The sequence below is a fragment of the Helianthus annuus genome, chromosome 15, assembly GCF_002127325.2.
Source record: "Helianthus annuus cultivar XRQ/B chromosome 15, HanXRQr2.0-SUNRISE, whole genome shotgun sequence".
NCBI lineage: Eukaryota > Viridiplantae > Streptophyta > Magnoliopsida > Asterales > Asteraceae > Helianthus > Helianthus annuus.
In genome coordinates this window covers 31,166,806-31,175,306 of record NC_035447.2, presented here as the reverse complement: position 1 = coordinate 31,175,306, position 8,501 = coordinate 31,166,806, and the positions used below count along the sequence as shown (strand labels likewise).

At 38.9% G+C, this 8,501-nt stretch overlaps 1 long non-coding RNA gene across 1 annotated transcript; it reads left to right on the top strand.

The window, feature by feature from the left end:
• The first annotated feature begins 325 nt into the window (after positions 1-325).
• LOC110896695 lies at positions 326-3,190 on the top strand. Its single transcript, XR_002568095.2, has 3 exons — positions 326-650; positions 2,385-2,451; positions 3,131-3,190. It is a non-coding gene; the product is annotated as an uncharacterized LOC110896695 (long non-coding RNA).
• The last annotated feature ends 5,311 nt before the right edge of the window (positions 3,191-8,501 follow it).

Here is an 8,501-nt window from a genome sequence, read left to right as displayed (position 1 = left end):
ATTTTAACGTGTTAGCACCGTAATAACTGAACTGAAAACAACCGAATTTCCAACGTGTAGGACGTGTGGGTCCTATTATTATATATTAGGTTATTTAAAATTGTTTTTTATGACGGAGTGATTATCCTTACCACGTCATTTTATTTATGTTTTGATATTCGGTATTTGTTTGCCGTTGTTGACACGCCTTTTGTAGTCATTGGGTCCCGCCGCAACGCGCGGGCGAAAAATAACTAGTTAATATATGATAGTTAGAGAGTTGAATGAATAGTGATTAATGTGATGATTCATCATCACAATTGTTTTAATGATGCCACATAATTTTCCTCCTCATCTCCTCATCTTATGAACAATCTGGTGAATTCATCGCTCAATTTCAATCAACTTTCACTCAATTTCTCTCAATATCTCTATCATCAGTACCACACCAGACACCACCACCAGCTCCTCTTTTAATCGCCATCGTCATTGTCACCATGACTACAGCTGTTCTTCGACGTCGTTATCCCACAGTCACCAGTAGCCGGTTTTAGCCTCATCAGAACCGTCTCCTCCTCGTACCATCTCTACCGTAGGCGACAGATTTTGGTGATAGCAGTCATCACTCAGGTGGACCTTCTGCCGCATCGACTCTTTAGTTGATTTCAACGGTAAGATTTCTTCATTGATGTTTGGAAATTTAATAGTTTTCCATGTCTGTGGTGTGTCATTTGGTAGTTCCGGTTGATTTTTGGGTTTATAAAACGTTGCACACCAAGTGTTTGATGATTTGCCAACACAATTTTTTGGCCTTTTTGGTGTGCTCATTGTCAACATATTGTTTGTACGTTGTTCTTTAATGTCAAAATAAGGTTATGTTGGTCGACCAAATTGACAAATTGCTTTGCCAAAGTAAGTATGAAGAGATAAGGTCTTTTACATGATGTTTAACTTAAAGTAGTTATATACCATAGAACTTTTGTCTTTGCGGTTATTTAAAAGCAGATATTGCTTGTAGAAGTTTGGGTAGTGATTTAAGGAGATACTTTTAAGGCCCTTTGGAAGTGTTTTTTTAAATTCAAAACACATATTATGGTTTTACTCTAATTTTAATTTAGATTTATGCTAAACATGTAGACCAGATGCCCTTTTAAAAAATCTAGACTGGATGATAGTCACAATGGGTTTGTATGTATTAAGACATTTTTCACTCAATTATCTCATGAGCAGATTTGCGAGTTTTTAATACATAAAGCGAATTGTCTTGGCATATTCAAACCTGCGCATCCGAAAGTGACAATGGGTTTGTATGTATTAAGACATTTTTCACTCAATTATCTCATGACCAGATTTGCGAGTTTTTAATACATAAAGCGAATTGTCTTGGCATATTCAAAGCTGAGCATCCGAAATCAGCTTTGATTTTCAAGGTCGAGTTAAACTTATTATATTCAAAATGAATGAGCGTTTGGCATTTGGTACCGCTAAAAAATTTCTCGTGGCCAGAAGTTTTGGGTACCGATTCGGTTCCTGCTTTTTCATGTTTTCAGTACCGGTTTTTTCGATTCGGTCATAAAAAACTTAAAAGAGCTTAGTTTTTTAATTAAATTTTGCTTTACTTTTTTTTCCTACATTTGGTCGTTCTTTGGTTGCCATTTAGCACAGTGTTTGCTTATCACATTTAGTTCGGTACCCGCTTTTTTACATTTTCAGTAACGGTTTTTCCGGTTCTGTCCGGGTACCAGTGTCGATATTTGGCAGATTTCGGAACGGGTATTTTATATATAGTTTCTTTAACTCAATCTATTTTTTCTTTATATATTCAAGGTCGAGTTAAACTTAATATATTCAAAATGAATAAGCGTTTGGCATTTGGTACCGGTAAATGTCTCGTGCCGGAAAGTTTACGGTACCGATTCGGTACCCGCTTTTACACGTTTTCAGTACCGGTTTTCCCGGTTCGGTCATAAAAAACTTAAAAGAGCTTAGTTTTTTTTATTAAATTTTACTTTACTTTTTTTCCTAGATTTTCATCTATATACTTATGGGCGCATACGTTTGTATAAGAAATAGTAGATAATAATTTATAGTAAAGTTTGACTGACCTCACGAGCAACAAGATCATCTGGGGAGGTGCTAAGTGTTGCTTCATATTGTTGCAGCTTTGTCTATAACAAATGAAAAGCATGTTCAGAACATAGGATATATTATAATATGAAGCAATGTTGATTGTTCGCTAGGCAATAACCTTATTTTAATAAACTGGTGGTTCCTTTTTTAACCGGCATATTTTTCTTAGATTTGGTCGTTGTTTGGTTGCCATTTAGCGTAGTGTTTGCTTATCACATTTAGTTCAGTACCCACTTTTTTACGTTTTCGGTAACGGTTTTTCCGGTTTTGTCCAGGTACCAGTGCCGATATTTGGTTTTTTCGATTCTGTCCGGGTACCGGTGCCCATATTTGGAGATTTCGGTACTGGCATTTATAGTTTCTTTAATTCAATTTATTTTTTCTTCATATCTCTTTGGTTCCTTTTTTAACTGGCATAGCAAAATAAATGCATTAATATTTAACAACATCGCTATATAACCTGAGCATTTGAAATCAGCTTTGATTTTCAAGGTCGAGTTAAACTTATTATATTCAAAATGAATAAGCGTTTGGCATTTGGTACCGCTAAAAAATTTCTCGTGCCGAAAAGTTTTCGGTACCGATTCGGTACCCGCTCTTACACGTTTTCGGTACCGGTTTTCCCGGTTCGGTCATAAAAAACTTAAAAGAGCTTAGTTTTTTTATTAAACATTAATCACTGTTCATTCAACTCTCTAACTATCATATATTAATTTTACTTTACTTTTTTCCTAAATTTGGTCGTTGTTTGGTTGCCATTTAGCACAGTGTTTGCTTATCACATTTAGTTCCGTACCCACTTTTTTACGTTTTCGGTAACAATTTTTTCAGTTCGGTCCGGGTACCAGTGCCGATATTTGACAGATTTCGGTACGGGTATTTTATGTATAGTTTCTTTAATTCATTTTATTTTTTCTTCATATACTTTTTGGTTCCTTTTTTAACTGGCATAGCGAAATAAATGCTATAATATTTAAGAATATCTTTGTATAAGTTGTTAATTTGTCATTCTCTTGTGCAGGGGTTATACGCAATTTCTTGATACACCAGAGGTTCTTTTAAGTTGTTTGATGCAGGTATGTTAAGTAAGATACATCATTTGCTGTTAGCTTCTAGGAACAAAATATACATATATTTTTGAATGTTTATTAGGGGTGTTTTTATGCTTTGAGGTATTGTATACCCTGTTTTGACATCTACATATCGTCCCAGCATCCACGTTCCAAACGACCCCGTGTATTTACCCATTAACCATTTTCATAGCTACCACTTCCACATTTCATTTTTAGATACAAACACATATAATGCAATGCCGGTAGACATGGTAAACTATAGTCATTGTAGTATTGAATTAACTTTATCTCCGCATAGCAACATATTATAAGGACATGCTTATACTATCATTAGACATCATGCCTAAACCATTATTAACTACATGTCCTCCTGAAGCTATGACGTCGAAAAAAGTATGAGATGATGACACGACTGACTGAAGCACCAAGTCACCAATGAAGGCATGGGGGGTCAAACAAAACACATGAAACCGTTTTGAATTTTCTATAAAAAGCCATAGCATGTAAACAAGTCTAATATGTAGGCCGTTTCCCGTTTAATGTAGTATGTAAACAAATCTAATATGTAGTAAATGCCTAGACTTCCTTTTAATGTAAAAAACTTAATATGCTAACAAATCTAATACATAAACGTGCACCATAAGAAACGCCCTTTTGAAAACAACTGAAAAAAAGAACGCCTAACACGCAACGCGCGGAATCTAAAGCACTAGTTGATCACTTAATTGCTTCGGTAATTTTTGACCAAAACAATTTGGCGCCCGCCGTGGGGCAAGTGGTGCTATCTTTACTAAAAATCTTTGTGAAATCATTAATCGGTTTTCTGTTTTCAAAACTTTTTGCCACATTATCTGCAATGGCCTCAAGATCAAGCATGAGCTCTTCCACTGTGTCTGCTATGACTTCTGCTACTACTGGTCCGGTGCTTCCACCACCTCCTCCAAGGATGTAATCTTCTTCGCAACCTCAGGATATTATCCCTACTCGGAATATTCAGGGATCTGTTCCGATTTTAGCTTCAAGTGATGAAATTCTAACCTTGTTTGGAAGTGTGCAGGAACAAATGAGGCAACAACAGGAAACAAACCAAATGCTGTTAAGAGAGATACAACTCTTAAAAGCTGGCTCGAGCAGATCCACCGAAGATATCGTTACTCCTCTACAACCCAGAGCTTTGAACTTCAGTTCGGCTGTGTATACTGAGGATAATAGGGGTAATATTGTGCCCAGTCTTCCTCAGAGTCATACTCCTGAAATACCCTCCTCGGTTAGGATGTCAACCGTGAGGAGCTCAGGATATGCTTCAGGATATGGGCAGAATCCTCAGACTGGTAACGTGCCTAATAATAATAATACTTTTGCTACTAACAGTGTTGGATCTTTGCAGGATGCAGCTGTGACATCAGCATTATCCAGGGAGCTTCAGAAGCTAAAGGATATGATATCCAGTGTACCTGGGGTGGTTCAGCCAATTCCTGAAGTATCCCAGGATAGCCACAGGATATCTCGATTCGTACGTCCTATTTGTGATGCTGAAATCCCAAAAAGATTCCAGACTCCGAACATGAAGCTTTATGATGGAACCACGGATCCTGAAGAGCATATTGCCCAGTATAGGGAGAGAATGGAGATCAACCCTATCCCTCCGGAGCTCAAGGAAGCTTGCCTGTGCAAGGGTTTTGGTTCTACCTTAACAGGATCAGCCTTGAAATGGCTCCTAAATGTTCCTCCTCATTCGATTACATCATTTGCTCACTTAGTGAATTTATTTAATAGTCAGTTTTCTTGTAGTAGAAGCTTTGAAAAACTAACAAGTGACCTTTACAGGATAACACAGGGGCCTCAAGAGTCCCTAAGGGATTATGTGAACAAGTTCAGTAGGGAATCTTTAGACATCCCGCATCTTGATGTTGCAACAGCTGTGCAAGCTTTCAAGATGGGGCTGCAAAAAGATTCTCAATTTTACCAAGACCTTGTAATGAACCCATGCAGGAACTTGGACGAAGCTCGAAACAGGGCCCTAAGATATATTCGGTTGGAGGATGACAAAAAGATGCAAGAGAGGATGAATGCATCCTCAACATACGAACCGACTAACAGGAAGTCAGAATCCTCGTACAAACCATACCGCTCTAAGCCATATGGTAGAAATGATAACAAGAGAGTGAATGTTGTTGAAGACGAGGATCCTGAAGAATATCCTGAACTATCTGAATATTGCTTTTCTGTTAACATTCCTGAACTGATGTATTCCATGCAGGGTTTAGGAGACAAGGCTAGGTGGCCTCGAAAGAATCAACAAAAAGCTGATTGGAAAGATAAGTCAAAATGGTGTGCCTTCCACGAAGAGTTCGGACATGTGACTGAGGATTGCATTGCCCTAAGTAAAGAAATAAGCTACCTTTTGAGCAAGGGGTATCTGAAAGATCTCTTAGGAAGAAAGAAGAATAAAGGTCAGGATACTGAGAAGGATCCTGAACGAGCAGCCTCACCTCCTGCGGACGCCAAGATAATAAACTTCATTTCGAGAGGATCCGACATTTGTGGGACTTCGTATTCGACAGCAAAAAGACATGCAAAAGAAGCTAAGGCTGAAAGGGGAAACAAACCTGTCAGGATGACTACCCTCACAACTGACAAAATGATCACATTTGATGCTGATAACAGGGATACTGTCCAGGATCCTCATCATGATGCTCTGGTAATAACGTTATATGTGGCTAACCATTTTGTACGCAGGATATTGGTTGATAATGGCAGCTCCGTCTATATAATCCAACTAGAGACTCTGAAGAGAATGAATGTGTCTCCGATGGATATCACTTCAAAGTCCACCGTGCTTGTTGGGTTCAGTGGAGAGGCTAGGAACACAGTGGGAGAGATAAAGTTACCGGTATATGTTGAAGGAGTCAACTCGATACAACGTTACTGTGTGATGGATTCTCTGTCCTGCTATAACATCATACTGGGAAGACCATGGATTGATGATATGAAGGCCGTACCATCAACATATCACTAATGCATCAAGATCCCTACCCCTTGGGGAGTTGTCAAAGTCGATAGTGATCAGCAGGAGGCGAAAGAATGTTACTCATCCTCAATGAAATCCTCGACCAAACCAAGTGCAGCATAGCAATTAAAGATGCAGGCCCAGGATATCGTGGAAGATCCGGAGCAGGATGTGAAGAAAGTTATCCTGGATCAGGATAATCCTGATATCTCGGTGCTCGTAGGAACCAATATCCCTCATGATATTGAAGATCAATTAACTAACTTTTTGAAATGCAGGATGTCAACATTTGCATGGAAGCATGAGGATATGACAGGTATATCCAAAGACATTATTACTCACAAGCTTGAAATTGACAGGTCATTCAAGCCTATACAACAGAAGAGAAGGAAGTTCGCCCCTGAACGAACTGCAATTATCCAGGAGGAAGTTGAGAGATTATTGAAGTCCAAGATGATCAGAGAAGTCAAATTCCCTAGATGGCTAGCAAATGTGGTAGTGGTTCAAAAGAAGAATGGGAAGTGGAGAGTTTGTGTAGACTACACAGACCTAAACAAAGTTTGTCCAAAAGACCCGTTCCCTCTTCCACATATCGACTCAATGGTGGATGCTACTGCCGGGCATGAAATGTTGACTTTCATTGATGCATCCTTAGGATTTCATCAGATTCAAATGGAACCTTCTGACCAGGAGGATACTGCCTTCATGACACCAATAAGTATTTATTGTTATACTGCGATGCCTTTTGGTTTGAAAAATGCAGGTGCAACATACCAGAGATTGGTAAATATGATGTTTAAAGACAAGCTGGGGGACACCATGGAGGTATACATTGATGATATGGTGGTAAAATCAAAGAGAGCCCAGGATCACCTCCAGGATATTAAGGGAGCATTTGATATCTTGGACCAGTATAACATGAAGCTAAATCTTGCTAAGTGCCATTTCGGAGTAGGGGCAGGAAAATTCCTAGGATATATGGTGACCAAAAGAGGAATAGAGGCGAGTCCGAAGCAGATTAAAGCCATCTTAGATATTAAATCACCTTCAAATATGAAAGACGTTCAGCGATTAACAGGGAGAGTGGCAGCACTAAACCGATTTATTTCAAGATCCTCAGAAAAATGCAAAGAGTTCTATGATATACTGAAAAAGAATAAGAAATTTGAATGGGGTGAGAAGCATGAAGCAGCCCTGCAGGATTTGAAGCAGTATCTTTCAACCGCACCTCTATTGATTGTTAGGGCTGGATTTTTATGACCTATGATCCTTACATATGATCCTAACATGTGATCCTAACAAGTGATCCTTGTTTCTTTGGCAGATAGTGATCCTCAGAGGAGCTCCAGGATCAGGATCACGGATCATTCCAAGGATCCTCATACTAACGACTGTTCTCTTTGGACTTAATATTATCTTGCAGGAATTACGAGTTGGATCCGGTCTTAGCAACGTAAACAAGGAAGCTGTCACGATAATCTCGCACATGCATAATCAAGGATGGACGTTATGACAAATATGGAAACTCCGCACAATTCAAGGGCGATTATTTAGTCTAAATTTACTTCTATTTCTAAAGGGGTAACGAGCTAGTAGTTAGGTGATTTGCCTAAAATAGAACCACACACACTTGTATAAATGGCACTCTTGAACATTCGGAAGACACAACACACTTCTCACACGCTTTAGCATACGATACTATAGTGATCCTTGTACCTAGCTCGTTACCATCCGAAGTTGTAACCATTGTTTGTTATATTAAAGTTTGGTGATCGGTAGTTTCCATCACCCGAGGTTTTTTATGCCGGAGATCATTCATTGATCAAGGGCTTTTCCTCGTATAAATCCTTGTGTCACTTGTGCATTTTACATTCGAGTGATCCTTCACTTTGCTCATCATACCAAGCATCATTCCCCGTTTACGTAAAGTTTGGTTGCATTATCTTTAAGTGATTTTTGACCAAAACAGTTTGGCGCCCACCGTGGGGCAATTGGTGCTTCATTCATAAGAAAGTTTTTCTGTTGGTGATCATTCCGGAAGTGTTGCATGGCTTCATCGTTGAAGAATACTTCCACAGCGATGTCTGCAGTCAATTCATCTAATGGCATTCCACCTTTGCCTCCACCACCAGCTGGATCTCAGAAAAATGCTGAGAAGAGACCAACTCCTATCTCCTCTAAACCATCATCTTCTGCTCTAACTTCTTCTACTCCCAGTATTAGTGATATATTTACTTTGATTTTGCAGATGAGGGATCGTATGCAGCAGCAGGATGAAACTAATGACAGGATCCTCAAGGAAATCGGAG